Source organism: Macaca nemestrina, chromosome 18 (assembly GCF_043159975.1).
Source record: "Macaca nemestrina isolate mMacNem1 chromosome 18, mMacNem.hap1, whole genome shotgun sequence".
NCBI lineage: Eukaryota > Metazoa > Chordata > Mammalia > Primates > Cercopithecidae > Macaca > Macaca nemestrina.
Window position 1 is genome coordinate 13825516 of NC_092142.1, and position 16568 is coordinate 13842083.

Consider the following 16568-nt stretch of genomic DNA (forward strand, 5'->3'; position numbering starts at 1 on the left):
TTCCCCAGTAAACATATAAATTGACCCTTCTGGTCTTAAAGCTTGAAGCTTACGTTTGTTTTATCTGAGTTCCTTCCTCAGGAAAGGATCCCTGCTCCCCTGCCCCAGCCTCTCAAAAACTATCAAAGAGCTGAAACTCACCAGATCATCACATCCAGGCAATGAGAAGCCAGAGCACTTTTTCATCCTGATTGCTTTCTTACCCCTCCCAAGTTACATTTCTTTCCTGCTATATAAACCCCTAATTTTAGTCAGTCAGGGAGATGGATTTGAGACTGAGCTCCCATCTCCTCAGCTGTAGCACCCAATTAAAGCCTTCTTCCTTGGCAATAATCAATGTCTCAGTGGTTGGCTTTCTGTACAGAGAATAACAGGACCTAGACTGAACCCCTGGTGTTTCAGAGGATATTTTACTGCATTGTTAAAGTGATTAGGAGGATTTGAAATTCAAAGTCAGTCATGGTAAGTCAAAGTTCATACTTTGGCTTATGTGATGTCTGATGGAATTTCCTGGTGTTTGAAAGGGGACACCCAGGGATCAGGACTGTACAGACCCTCCCGCCCATCCCACTTAGCCCATCTTGTTCTTTGCTTGAATTTTGTCACTCAGCCTCAAGCACTCCTAGTTTTGTTCTTGTTTTTGTTTTTGTTTTTCCTTTTGAACACTCTTCCCATATGGGTTCACTGGTGATTACTGCAGGAGTCTTGGTAAACACTTATTGCATCCCTACAATGTGTCAGGCACTGCATTTGTCACTGGAGAAATAAAAAATGAGTAATAGATCTCCCTGTCTACAAGGAGCCCACCGTCTAGTTGGAAAATATAATCATAAACAATTATTTCAATGCAGTAGAATTAGGGCCATGATAGAGGCACAGGACATTGTTGGGTCACACAGGAAGGTACCTTATACAGACTGGGCAAAAGTTATTAGAAAAGTTCTCTCAGAGGAAGTGACAGAGAAAAAGGAAAAGGAAGTGGATTTTGCAAAAGGAAAGAAAAAGAATTCTAAGGCAGACAAAGCAATCCAAGTAAAATCACAGAGGCTTGAAACAACATGGCAAGTGCAGGGAACTATGATGTGCTTGGACCATAAAGTGAAAAAGGGGGTGGGAGGAGGTGAGCCTGGAGAAAGAGATCCCAGCCTGGCCCCGAAGGCAAGTCATTTCAAAACCTCTTTGTAGTACACTTTTTCTCTCTCCTTTCATTCTTCCAAAAACGAAACAAAAATATTTCCCAATGCAGACTGCCAACTGAAATCTGCATCTTAAAAGGCTAGATTGGGCCGGGCGCGGTGGCTCACGCCTGTAATCCCAATACTGGGAGGCCAAGGCAATTGGATCACTTGAGGTCAGGAGTTCGAGACCAGCCTGACCAACTTGGTGAAACCCTGTCTCTATTAAAAACACAAAAATTAGCCAGGCATGGTGGCGGGCACCTATAATCCCAGCTACTTGGGAGGCTGAGGCAGGAGAATGGCCTGAACCCGTGAGGCGGAGGTTGCAGTGAGCTGAGATCATACCATTGCACTCCAGCCTGGGCAACAGAGCAAGACTTCATCTCAGAAAATAAATAAAATAAACAAAAGGCTAGGTTGTATTGGTTTTCTCCCCCCTCTTATTTTCTGGGGACCTGCTACATTCTGATCATGGATCCTCTTTTGTCTGAACAACATCACATTTTCCTCTGAAATCCTTTCTGTCTCTCTTCCATCCAGTTGTTTCTTTAACTGAAAAAGGAAGCTGCCAGGGGAAACATGTCGGGGTCTTGACAGCATCTGCTGTCTGTGTATATTTCAAAACACATAAAAGAGATTCTGAGTCACTGAGGGGCATCCTCCTGTTTCTTATGTTTTCTGTTTCAAATATTGTCTCCAAAGCTCACGTCTCAGTGCTGAGAGTTTGGGGGCTTCTTCGTGGAGTTACAGAGTCATGTTTAGGAAACTCTACTGGGTTAGGCCCTTGAAAACTTTTGCCTTGTAGAGAAAAAAAATTTTAATTATTCTTCTGAGTGCTCTCATTATCCTTTTGTATCTCCAACGCACACTTGCACGCACACACATGCACACACACTCACATACACATTCCCAAGTTCTTTTGTTTTTTTCCACATAAACGCAAACTCTTGTAGGAATCTCTGAGAACGTGCCCCATTTTAGAGTTTTGGTCTACCAGGGTTTGAGCTGTAAACCTTGAGAAACCTGTCTTCTCCCAGATCCTACTGCAGGAGCAGTTCAGGGAGGACTCCCTATAGTCATTTTATGCTCAAGGTTTATTTTAATGCCTTTATCCCGTATTTTAAGAGACTGCTCTGAGAATTTAAAAAATACACCCCTCTTTTCATTCCCAAGATGACCTATAAGAATTTATAAAATGTAACAATAGAGCCCTTTTTTTAAAGCCAGAGAAATGAAAGAAATAAGAGAGAGGGAGAAGGAGAGGGAGAGGGGGAGAGAGAGCTAGAAAGAGAGAGAATGAGGGAGGAAGAGAAGAGGAAGATGAGACCAAGAGAAAAGATAAGATGTAAACGTACAGTCAATAAGATGACATGCCAGCATGAAAACAGGATTTTTAATTTGGCTCTGAGCTGTCTGGAATCCTAAGAAAAAAATATGTACTTGCAAATCAGTGGTGTCTTCACAAAGCAAAAGATTACACCCTAAGAACCAGGCTTTCCCTGTTGTTTAAGTCAAATACCTTTTGACCTAATTCTTAGGGTCCTATAGCTCTGGACTCCTTTGGGCCAGACTTGAACTCTATAGTTTATCCACTAGAAACCCTGGAATTCCTTGTGCATCAGTTCCTGCAGCTGTAAAATGCAAGCATTGAACTAGATCATCCTTGAAGGTCTGTTCCACTCTAATAGTCTAGGATTTTGTAAATAATTTATGATTTAGTTGGTACTTCTGCCTAACATATTCTATAAACCTTCACCCAGCTTTTGAAAAACAACAGATCTTTCTAGATTTCATCTCCTTGCATGAGTATTAGCCTTTCTACATCGGTACAACCTAGATAATTGGAAAAGGAAGGATGTTAAGAATGCAGGCTCGATGGCTGGACTTGGATCTAATGAATCCTAATATCTGGGGGTGGTACTTGGGGATGTGTAGTCAATAAGCCACCTGGGCGATTCAGATCCACCATTAGTGCATCTGATGTTTCTGCAGGTAACACATTGTATTAGTGTCCTATTGCTGCTGTGAAATATTACCAGAAACTCTTTGTCTTAAAACAACACAAGTCTGTCATGTTTACGGGTCTGTATGTTTAGAAGTTCTAAATTAATTTCATGGGGTGAAAATAAAGGTGGCAGCAGGGCCTCCTACTGGAAGAATCCCATTCCTTGCCTTTTCCAGCTTCTAGCAGCTGCTCATATTCCTTGGCTTATGGTCCTGCATGGCTCCTATCTGTTTCCTCTGTCTCATTCCTCTCACTGACTCTAAATCTAACTCTCCTGCTTCCTTCTTTTAAGGGCCCCTGTGATTACTGTGAGCCCTCTTGGATAATCCAGCGTAATCTCCCTGTCTCAAGATTCTTAACTCCATCATGTCTGCAAAGCCACTTTTGCCATTGTAGGTAACATATTCATAGGTCTGGGTACTAAGGTAAAGCCATCCTTTGGATGTTCTTATTCAGCCTGTATCACATACTGCCTTGATTTTGCTGAGGCTGATACAAGGGGCTCTAGAATTTGTTGCTACAAATTTTCTCTACAAAATCCAATAAACTGACTCTAGGAGATGTCACTGAAGCACCTGCTAAAAATATTCTATATTCCACGAGGTAACCTGCAATCACCTGTATCATTTAGAACCCTCCATTTCATCATGCAATTAATTTTTTAATATATATATACTTTCATTATTCACCTGTTAACTCCATAATATGCCAATCATGAGCTAGTTTGCAGCAGTCACATTCCCTTGATCACAGTTGCATGAGGATGTGATTAACTGGAAAACAAAGACCAGAGACGTGATCAGAAATGACGTCATGCAGCCCATGCCATCGCAGTACAATTGTCAGGTTTGCTGGTGGTTTGGTAAAGCTGGTTCAGTTCTATTCCCTTTGCCAGGGATTCCCACGTGTGTGAAAACTGGACCAACGGTGGTGGAGTTCCATTTCCTGGTTCCATTTCCTATGTTCTTCTCCAAAGATAGAATAGTGTCTATTAAGACAAGATGGCTTAGGAGGCAGACTGACCTGAATTACCATTCTGCCTTGGCCACTTACTAGCTGCATTGGGTTTGGCACACTACTTAACCTCTCTGTGCCTCAGTTTTGTAATCTGAAAAGTGGGATCTCATAGCTATTAACTAGCAGCAAAGACTGAGCCCTCCCTCTTCTGGACCCCATGTTTTGCTTGGTGTGAGGTGTAGTGGGCTTTTTTATTCTCTAAAATGCCTTAATTTTTGTTTTGGGCCTCAATTCTAACACGCAGAGAAAACAAGGCTTGGGCTGTTTAGGGTTTTTATCCTCTCTTTTTTCAAGGGGTTGAGGCTAAGTTCTGGGACATGTGAACTGACATCATACTGAAGACGTCATTAGCAGTCGGGGGCAGCTCCTCCTGAGAACTGCTCTATTTCATCTGGTCAAAGCCAGGACCACTCCAGGCCTCAGTCACTCTCAGCCTCTCTTGAATATAGGAAATACTTGGCTGCGCTTTCTCTAGGCTTGAGGAACAGGGAGAGAATGCATTCCCCACTGTGTCAGCGTGCACCTTGCTGGTCACTCAGAACCTTGAGATTCTTGGTGCATCTATCTCAGAACAATTGGTCAGAGCAACCCCACTTCCATTTTTCCTCTGCTATTCCCTGATGACACAGGAATAGGGAATAGCATGCCCCATTCTAGGGTCTTGCCATTTGTCACCTGTGCTTTTTCTACCACACCATGCTTTGCACCCTCTGGAGCAAACCATATCAGCCTCTCATCCAAGCTGCTCTGGAAGCTTTCGTTCATAGGCAGCCAGAGATAAGGGGCTGAGAATGGTGCAAGAAAACCATCAAGAGTAGAGTTCCTAAAACTAGTGACCCCTTTGCTAGAAGACAAGTTATATGTGCGTCCATCCCCGACAAATCACTCCTTGGCAGAAGGAATTCAGAAGGCGGTGGAGGGGTTGTAGACAGGATAAAACACTCATGCTTAATCGCCTTGGGAGGGTCAGAAACAAGTCTCTGTTCAGTTTAGTCAAGCTAATTAGTTAGAAAAGAATGTGCTCAGCATATAAACAAAAGCCTTTTTTCTATAAGCAATTAGGAACCACCCTAATCTTACTCATTTAAACACACACCCAACCACAAAGCTGGAAAGACACCAAAGAGTTGGAACGACACCAGAGTTGGGGCTGAACAACAGCTTTTGCTAAGTTTCAAACCTTCACAATTAAAGACTTATCTTCCTTTCTGAAAAGCTTCTACTCTTGGCGAACCCCTGGGCGTTCATTTCCAATTTGTTTTTGACCAGGCAGCATTATCTGTGTACTTTATTTACATTATTTAGAATTTTCATGACATTCTTGCATTTTTTTCTCATCACCGAAGTATTCATCATATTTATCATGTCTATATGTTGGGTACATTGAAGGTCTTCTAGCTATTTGGAAAAAGTACAACCCATTTTGTTAACTATAGTCACTGTACTATGCTAGCAAACGTTACAACATACTCCTTCCATCAGACTGTATGTTTTACTCATTCACTCTTAAGTTTAGCAGTGATGGTGGCAGGCTGTCCTCAACCATGCTGTAGAGGCGCATCCTCTCTGCTTCCACTACAGCCTTCTGTCCTCTCTCCGTCTCACATTCATACACTGTTTTGTAATTGACGGCTTATGTGTCTCTGTGCAGTAAACAATGTGAGACCAGTCTTATGTCTACCACTGTGTCCTTGGTGTCTTGTACCATGCCCAGCACATAGACGCTACTGGATAAATTATTGTTGAGTGAGTGAATGAATGAATGAATGAATGAATACCTTCTCTGGGAGGAAAGGTCAAATGTGCCAGAGGTCATTGCCAGGGTGATGAGGATCTGCAAATCTGCAAAGCAAATAACACTGAGAATGGAAGCTATCTTTCCCCCAAACTTCTATGCAATTGAGTGTCAAAATTGAAGTGGAAATGAATCACAAGATGGTAGATCTCTCACTGTACACACTTTGATTGAATAATCAGGGCCAATATTTTTTGAACACTTATCACATGCCAACCACTGACACAGCACTCTTTACATGCATTCCTTCCTCTATCGGGTACTTGGACTGAATGTCTTCCACTGACCCTTCCAGATCCACATCTGTGCTTTTCCATCCCTGCCCTGGTGCTGGAATGCTAACCTGTACAGACTGCATAGTTCCTCTTGCTCTCCAGCTTCTAGATGGATTCAACCACTGGGAGGCATCAGCAGAAGTCAGAGAAGAGGGTAAAATGCAGTCCGAGTGTTTAGTCTGCTAACTCCCTGCCAAGTCACCGTGGGTGAGTTAACTATATCTACTGAGACCATAGTGCCTGTCTTGCAGCCTTCTCCATACAGTTGCCTTTTCTGGATGCCAGTAACCCCCTCTTTCTCTTGCCCTTATAGGCTTAGAGATGTATCAGCTGCCTTCTGTTATTACCCCAGGGGCATTCACCATGCCATGTGGGTTTCCTTAAATCCTATCACCCTTTTCTCGTAACAATAGTTATGTCATTAATAGCTCCGTTTTAAAGAAAGGACACTAAGTCTTAAAGAGATTAAGAGACATTTCGAGGCCAGGTGTGGTGGCTCATGACTGTAATCCTAGCAGTTTGGGAGGCTGAGGCAGGAGGATCACTGGAGCCCAGGAGTTCAAGACCAGCCTGAGCAACATGGCAAGACCCATCTCTACAGAAAAGTAAAAAATTTAGCTGGGCATGATGTCACATGCTTGTAGTCCCAGCTACTCAGAAGGCTGAGGCAGGAGAACCACTTGAGCCCGGGAAGTCAAGGCTGCAGTGAGCCCTGTTCATGCCACTGCACTCCAGCCTTGGCAACAGAACAAGATCCTGTCACAAAAAAAAAAAAAAAAAGGGAAAACAGAGAGAGACGTGTCCAAGGTCGCAGAGTCCGTAGGAGCAGATCCTCCAACCTAGATCCATCTAACTCTACTGCTAATGCTTCCCTGATGCGATATTCAAGGGGAGAGAGTGGCCGGTGCCCCAACGCTGAGATGTAACTCAGAGAAAAACGATCTGGAGCAATGTTTACTGGGAGCCAAGAGCAGAGTTCTCATTTCAGACCTCCGCTTCCACAGATGGGCACTTAGAGTTTGGCTCCGGGGGATGGTGGTGGTTCACTGAGAGTTCAAACCCCATCACAGACACATGTGGGTGAATAAAGTGGCAGGGTCTTTGCTTCTTCCAAGTGCCTGATACAGGCTTGCAGATGCGTGGGGGTGTGAACGAGAGAGCCTCAAGTGGATTTCACTCTTGGATGTAGCCTATAAATATGTATGTTGGGTACCATGAATCATTTAGGGCTGGATTGGTTGCAGTTTTTCATTTTTTAAGGGATGGTTTCATGACTCAGAGATACTGGCATGCACCCCCGGGGCCAGAGTGGAACCAAACACTTTACAGAAATTGGAAGGAAACAAAATATTTGCTGCCTAGCTTTACTCTGAGAACTTTTTCTAAGTTTGAAAAGCTACAAGGGCGCAGAGAACAGGTCACAAATAAGCTTCACTCAGGGTTGTGGTATTTTGATATGTATTTTACTCGTTTTTAACCACAATCCCTGGCTCATAGCTTCCATAGCCTTTGTTCCAGTCTTTTGTTAGAATGTCGGGCGTGCCAGGCATCAGGAAACAGAAGCTCTCTGACTTTCCCCAGCCCTCCTGTCACTCTAATCCTTCTCCAGTCTTTCTGACTATGGGTCTTAAGACCAACACTCCTCAGAGAAAGTCCTGCTTTATACCCTGGGAAAAGGAAGACTGAGGTCATGAATCTTCCCTAAAAACACAAGAGAACTGGGTCCAGGGATCTTTTGGATAACTGAACATGCAGAGGTTTCTGAAGGGTGGCCCCCAGGGAGAGCATGGAAACTCTGTGTCCCTTCTCCCATACCTCATCCTACACGTCTCTTCCTCTGGATCCTTTGCAATATCCTTTACAATAAACTGAGTTCTGTGAGATGCTCCAGTAAATTAACAAGAAAAAAACAAACAAACAAACAAAAACAAAAAAAAAAGAGAGAGAAAGAAAGTATAGAGAGGATTATTGCAGATCCCCACTGAGCATTTGCTATGCCAGGCTGTAGAGATTTTTAGATGCATTCTACTAAAAAAAAGAATGGTTGGTTCCAGAAAATATTTCTTTCCATTTTATAAGTGGGCAAAATCAAATCAGAAATGATATGGAGTAAAAATGAGTTGGCAGCAAGTCTAAAATTATTTCAAAATAATAAGTTAAACCAAGTTGATAGATGTTAGTCTGCCACCAGGATGCTGACTCTTGGTTGCAAGTGATAGAAACCCAAGGAGGGATTCATGGAAACCCCAGTTTGAAGCTGGTCAGAATTGTTTTTTTGTTTTTGAGATGGAGTTTTGCTCTTGTTGCCCAGGCTGGAGTGCAATGGCATGATCTCAGCTCACTGCAACCTCCGTCTCCCAGGTTCAAGTGATTCTCCTGCCTCAGCCTCATGAGTACCTGGGATTACAGGCATGCACCAGCTAATTTTGTATTTTTACACCCAGCTAATTTTGTATTTTTAGTAGAGACAGGGTTTCTCTGTGTTGGTCAGGCTGGTCATGAACTCCCGACCTCAGGTGATCCGCCCGCCTCGGCCTCCCAAAGTGCTGGGATTACAGGCGTGAACCACCGCACCCAGCCCACTTCTTTCTCTTGAGGTTATTTGCTTCTTGGTTCTGCACCGGGCTAGGCTAAGTAGTTGCCAGCCCATTTTTCTGGTTCCTTTCCTGAATGAATGATTTCCACCTCTTTCTTCATTGCTTCTACAGTCATCCCTTGGTATCTTAGAGGGATTTGTTCCAGGACCCTGGGAGATACCAAAATCTGCAGATGCTCAAGTCGCATATATGAAATGGCATAATATTTGCATATAACCTATACATATCTCTGTGTGTTAGGCCGTTCTTGCATTGCTACAAAGAAATACCTGAGACTAGGTAATTTATAAAGAAAAGAGATTTCATTGGCTCACAGTTCTGTAGCGTGTACAGGAAGCATCACATAGGCATCTGCTTCTGGCGCGGCCTCAGGAAGCTTACAATCATGGCAGAAAATGAAGGGGGAGCAGGTGTCTCACACGGTGGGAGCAGGAAGGAGGTGGGGTTGTCACACACTTTTAAATGACCAGATCTTGCAAGAACTCAGACAGAGAGCTCACTTATCACCAAGGGGATGGCACAAGTCATTCATGACAGATCTGTCCCCAAGATCCAAAAAGCTGCCACCAGATCCCACCTCCAGCATTTGGGATTACAACTCAACATGAGATTTGGATGGGACATCCAAACTTTATCACTCCATATACTTTAAATAATCTCTAGATTACTTATAATACTAATATAATGTAAATGCTATGTAAATAGTTACTATACTGCATTGTTTTTAAGTTTGCATTATTTTCATTGTTATATTGTTATCTGTTTTTCCCGGATATTTCCTACTGTGGTTGGTTGAATCTGCAACATGTAACCCTTGGATACAGAGGACTGGCTCTGTGTGCATTTAGGCCAAGATAGTTTGGGTTGGGCCAATGCAATTATTTGGGAAAGTGCTGGATGGCAGGGACACTTTGGAATCAGAAAGGAGAATCTCTTTTAAAGCAAGGAATCTCACTCAATGAGACCAAAGGGAACTTTTAACAAGGTCAATACCTGAACTTGACTCACACCCAAAGTAATAAATGCTAGTGCTCATTCAAACCCTTTAATCTGATGTTTCAAGAAGATAATGGACCACCAGGGAGGTTTGTTAGCCAGTGAACTCGGCCTCCACAGTCATCCTTCCCTGCTCTTCCCACCTGAGCCCCTAATGGCTTTACCTCCCGATCATTCTTTCCTCCAAATTAAATATATATGGTAAAGGATATCAAAATTCCTCAAAATTGCAAAAAAAAAGGAATTAGTTATAATTTTATGTCAAAGAATGTGAAATGTCTATTTAAGGACAATGTTTTAGTTATAAATTTTCAACTGTTATTGCCCCTCTGTCACACTTCAACATAAATGCTGCATTTTTCTCTATCATCTGGGAAGCTTTCATATGAAGGTTTCTTTATTCTCATGACTAATAGCTGATTCTATAAGTACCCCCTTACATATACATTACTGTTGCATATACAATATTCCATAAGATTATAATACTCTCTTTTTACTGTACTTTTCTATGTTTAGATATGTCTAGATACACAAATACTTACCATTGTTACAGTTGCCTACAGTATTTCATATGGTCACATGCTGTGCAGCTTTGTAGACTAGGAGAAATAGGCTGTACCATACAGCCTGAATATGTAGTAGGCTATATCGTCTAAGTTTGCGTACGTAAAAGTTTCAATGTTTGCACAATGATCCAATCACCCAACAATGCATTCCTATTTTTTTTTTCACTCTTATCACGTAAGCTGGAGTATAATGGCACGATCTCTGCTCACTGCAACCTCCACCTCCTGGGTTCAAGCAATTCTCCTGCCTCAGCCCCCTGAAGTAGCTGGGATTACAAGCGCGTGCCACCACATCCGGCTAATTTTTTTGTATTTTTAGTTTAGGAGGGGTTTCACCATGTTGGCCAGCTTGGACTTGAACTCCTGACCTCAGGTGATCCTCGACCTCCCAAAGTGCTGGGATTACAGGCATGAGCCACTGCACCCAGCCTAACAATGCATTCTTTAGAATGTATCTCTGTTGTTAAGTGATGTATAACTGTATGTGTATATATTTTTTTCTCACTTGATCCCTGATATGGTCTGGCTGTGGCCCCACCCAAATCTCATCTTGAATTGTAGCTCCCATAATTCCCACATCTTGTGGGAGGGACCCAGTGGGAGACAATTAAATCATGGGTGCAGTTTCCCCCATACTGTTCTTGTGGTAGTGAGTAAGTCTCATGAGATTTGATGATTTTATAAGTGGTTTCCCCTTTCACTGGCTCTCATTCATTCCTTGCCTTCCACCATGATTGTGAGGCCTCCCAAGCCATGCGGAACTGTGAGTGAATTAAATCTCTTTCCTTTATAAATTACCCACTCTCAGGTATGTCTTTATTAGCAGTGTGAGAACAAACAACTACAATCCCCCATGAATGCTATGAGATAGATTCTATTATCTTCATTACACAAATGGGGAAACTGAGGCACAGAGTAGTTAAGTAACATTCCCAAGGTCACAATGCAGATAAGTGGCAGACCTGCGATTGGACCGAGGAAGTCAGACTCCGGAGCCTATCTCTGTACGCCATTGCCTGTGTTGCCTCTACAGTGCACAGTGTAAAAGAAGCATGCATGGGATACTAGGGGTCTGGTTAAATCGAACGAAACTGACAATATTCAGCCACTTTAACCTAAAAGATGTCAATTTCATATGGTAGGAATATAGTAATCACACAAGATAGTAAGTCAAAAAGGGCATCCCTGGGAGACGTTGGGCTACAGCTGAGTTTGTGAAGATAAAGAGGCAAAGAAAGTTGAGGAACAGATGATGTTGGCAGAAGCCATAGCAGGAGCAGTTACTGAGGCATGGAAAAGCACAACACGATATGCTGGCTGGGACGTTGGGTGTTTGTCGAACAACGGTGGGAAATGAGGGCCAGGCACAGTGACGCACACCTGTAATCCCAGCACTTTGGGAGGTTGAGGTGGGTGGATTGCCTGAGACCAGCCTAAGTGACATGGAGAGACCCTATCTCTACAAAAAAAAAAAAAAATTAGCCAAGCGTGGTAGTGTGCACCTGTAGTCCCAGCTCCTTGGGGAGATGAGGTGGGAAGATCACTTGAGCCCACGAGGTCAAGGCTGCAGTGAGCCATGATTGTGCAACTGCACTCCAGCCTGGGCAACACAGTGAGAGCCTGTCAAAAAAAAAAAAAAAAGCAAATGACAGAATCTGAAGGCCCTTTGGGTAAACTGAGTCTGAGTCTTTCATCTGGAAACTACAGGCTAGGCTCTCTGATTCTCTGCCCAATTTTCTTCTTGGTGCCATGTATGTATTGATCCACTCAAACTCTTTGGGACCTTTTGTGTCTTCTTCCCTTCCGCAGTGTGCCAGGCAAAACACTTAGCACTTAGAAGGTGCTTAACAAATGTCTGCTGATTGGCCAACTGACTGCCCAACACTATCCCATGGTGATGACAATATTACATGCCAGATAAACCAACCAAAGGTTAACTTGATTTCAAACAGGTTGTAATATATTCTCTGCTTTCTACTCTTTGGGAAATGTTCTTATTTTTTTCTTTAATTATAAAGGCCCTTTCAAGTTTTAGCAGAGGAAGCAGCCCCAAAATCAAAGGCCATATTGCTGCAAGATGTATATTGAAATTCAGGTTCAACTAATTTGTGTTAAGCACTTATAATATACCCAATACTTTCATGTAACTATGTTCACTGAATCTTAAAAACACTGAAAAATAGACTCTATTGTCTCCATTCTTTACATAAAGAAACTGAGAAAGATGCATTAACAGGCTTGCTCATAAACAGTGAAGTCAGAATTTGAACTTTGTTCTTTGCCATGGCTTTTCCCTCTACAAAGATGCGACTGGGAATCCATTGGTGATAAACAGTGATAATGATGATGACGATGATGGTAACGAGGATGATGGTACCAGTAGCCACAAAACTAGAAAACACTGATTACCTTGTTGTATAACAGATATTGTCATAAGCACTTCAAGGAATAAGTTTATTTACTTTTCAGAGCCTTTGTTTTTTTTTAAACTTTTCAGAGACTTTCCTGATGGGGAAACTCAGGCTAACAAGTGTTAAGTAACCTGTTGAGATTACCTAGCTTACTCATAACAGGAATGGATTTGTTGTTGTTGTTGTTGAGACTGAATCTCACTCTGTCACTGAGGCTGGAGTGAAGTGCCACCATCTGGGTTCCTGCAACCTCTGCCTCCAGGGTTCAAGCAATTATCCTGCCTCAGCTTCCCAAGTAGCTAGGATTACAGGTGCACGCCACCAGGCCTGGTTTATTTTTTTGTATTTTTAGTAGAGACAGGGTTTCACCACATTGACCAGGCTGGTCTCAAACTCCTGATCTCAAGTGATCTGCCTGCCTCAGCCTCCCAAAGTGCTGGTATTATAAGCATGAGCCACTGCACCTAGCCTGGGATTTTTAAAATATTTATGTATTTACTTTTTTTTTTTTTTTTTTTTTTTGTAGAGAGAGGGTTCTCTCTGTGTTGCCCAGGCTTGTCTTGAACTCCTGGGCTCAAGCAATCCTCCTGCCTCAGCCTCCCAAAGTGCTGAGATAACAAGCATGAGCCACCAAGCCCAGCTAAGGGCTGGGATTTTAAACCAGAGGTAGTGGCCTTTTGAATAGAGGTATCTGCGTGTTTTAGATTCCAGAACCCACCTTTGTCCCTACCCACCTCACTCCTCCTGCACCAAGAAGGAAGAACAAAGAAAAGCTTCCCTCGGAGCATCAGGCAAGGCTCTCTGCTTCCGGTGTCACCGTGATAACCAGCCCTAGTCAACTTCCTCACAAGGAAGGGAAAAGCAAACGTCAAACAGAGCTTCCCCAGCAACATTCTGCGGGCAAACACCGGGGACAATGTGCTGGGGCCTCTGTGTTCTCACTTAAATAAGGTGAATCACTCCTGGAATTGGAGCTGGGAGGCGGGCCATGTTCCTAAATAGGTAAGGTTAATGGTGTTCTTGGAGAGCCTCTAGGTCACTTCAAAAATTAATCCTTTTTACTTCAGAATCTGAGCTCCTAAATGAGCAGATTAGAAATCAAAGGGGGGAAGCAAATGGGTGTTCTTGGCAAGGGATTTTTAGAGCATTAGAGCATCCTTTTTAGGCTGACATCATCTTATCTCAGCTCTACTGCCCACCTTTTGCTGAGGTCTTGTCTGTTTGAAGACTGTCGGCTGCCAAAAGCATGTAGACCCCAAGAAGCCGGGGCCATGTAAGCCATTCACCGCTGTATCCACAGTATCTAACATAGCATCTGACTCAGAGTGGGAAACTTACTCATTGTTGATCAACTAATGGACTGACTGCAGCTATCACAAACAATGCTTTAGTTGGGGCAGAATGCTTTTGTTTCCAGTATTTGATCATTTAAAGCACAATGTTTTGACCTTTCTGGCAGGAGACATTTAAGCTGAGATTTGAATGACAAGAAACAGCGAGTTATATGAATATGAAAAAAGAGCATTGCTGGGTAAAGGAACGGCAGGTTCTGTGGTTGGAAGGAGTTTAGTATGTTCGAGAAACAGCCAGAGGCCTCTGTGGCTAGAGAGAAGTGGAGAATGAACAGAGTGTGCAGAGATGAGATTGGAGAGCTAGAAAGGGCCAGCTCCTGCTGCAAGAGGATGGATCTGAATTATTATTCTAAGCGTTATGTAAAGCTATTGGAGAGTTCTAAGGGGGAAAAGTGGGGGAGAGGAGAATGTGTCATTCACTCTGTGTCCCTATTGCTTGGCACATAACAGGTGCTCAGAAACTGGATGAATGAGCTGAGATAATGCATATAAAGTGCTTTTTAAACAATGAAGTGTTTCAGAGATGACACTCGTCATCAGTTGGAGAAGAATAAGACACTGCCCCCAATACCATTCTTTTAGATCACAAAGCTATTACAGATTTCTGGGTAATGAGGGTGGAAATCTAGAGGCACTTGATTTTTTACAGTGCCTTATTTCTGTTAAAATAATTTCAAACCACACCAAGATGCAGGATTGCAATAGCACTGGCTAGACTCCAGACAAAATTCCTGTGAAGAATTCACTCTCGGCTACCTGAGGCAGAACAGCAAGCCCGGGAAGGGAAAAGGTAATGGTTTTTCATGACCCCTGATACCTGAGACACATGGGACTCTGATAGGTAGGAGGTACATTCTAATGAGGTCATGGCTCTTCTATTGACCCAATGCCCCAAATCCTCTCTTTCTTACTACTTTTTACTTGGAGACTGTGACGGCTAAAGTTGTGACATGGTGGAGGATGCAACAGAAAGAGTAAACAGTGGATGCTTATTGCAACCTGTGATGCAAGATGTGAGAAATGCAGTGGGAGGAACGACGTAGAGAGAAAGAGTGGTAGAAACAGTATTCCCTAGGTAAAATTTAATGTATCTCTATGTGTTAAGTCCTTTGCCTGGCACTTTCTGGAAGGCAAGAAGACACAGAGGGTCTCAAAGCATGTGAGTGGATCAATACATATATTACACCAGGAAAATAATTGGGCAGAGATTCAGAGGAGACCATAGATCCCAGATGAAAGTTCCAGACTCAGTTTACCCCAAGGGCCTTCAGGTTCTGGTCTCTGGTCTGGAGATTTTGATGGCTGGAGTTGTGACATGGTGGAGGATGCAACAGGAAGAGTGAACAGTGAATGCTTATTGCAACCTGAGATACAAGATGTGAGAACTGAAGTGGGAAGAAAGAAGGATAGAGAAATAGTAGTAGGAACAGTGTATGCTGGGTAAGATTTAATGCACTGGTGCTGCTGAGATGAGAGCTAGACACATATTAAATAATCCATGAATAAATTTGCACTGTATCATCAGTGGGGCAACTATTTCTCCCCTGCCCACACTCAATATATAGCCACCAGGCTTCAGAAGTCTGGCTAACAGCAGAATAGATTAATCAGCCTTTCATCAAAGGTCTGAGGGATGAGGATGCAACAGGATACAGGTGAACAATTAGGGACACTAAAAAAAAAACCCCAAAACCCAAAACTCCACCCAATGTGTTGATAGACAAACACCAAGACTGCCTAAATGTTTTCTTACTTTTAAAAAGAAGGAAAAAAAATTAAAAACCAACAACCTGGAATCTGAGAAACAACTTCCAATCATAAATGAAAGGGAACATTGCACACAAAATGCACAGAAAGTACACACATTTTAAAGAATTCATTATGAGAAAGAGAAGAAAATTCTACAAAGCATCTGGTATGCTGCCAATAAAATTAAACAAAACATGAACTTATAGGGGAATGGTTAAATAAATTGAGATACATCCATATGGCAGAATATTTTACAGCCATTATAAACCACGTTTTCAGAAACTAAATAATGGTATAGAAACATGCTTACAACAGATTGCTATATTTAAAAAGGAGGATTTAAAACTAGTGAATACTAGAAAATCCCTATCTGTGCATGAATGTTCATAGAAGCTTTATTCACAATAGCAAAACCTGAAAACAACCCAAATGTCCTTTAACACGTCAATGGTTTATATAAACTCCATTCTTTCTATACATTGATACATGCAACCACCTGCATGAATGTCCAGGACATTGCGCCTTGCAAAATAAGTCAATCTGACAAGATTACATCCTGTATGATTCCATATATGTGACATTCTTGAAATGACAAAGCTGTACAGAGGAGACATATTATTAGCTTTT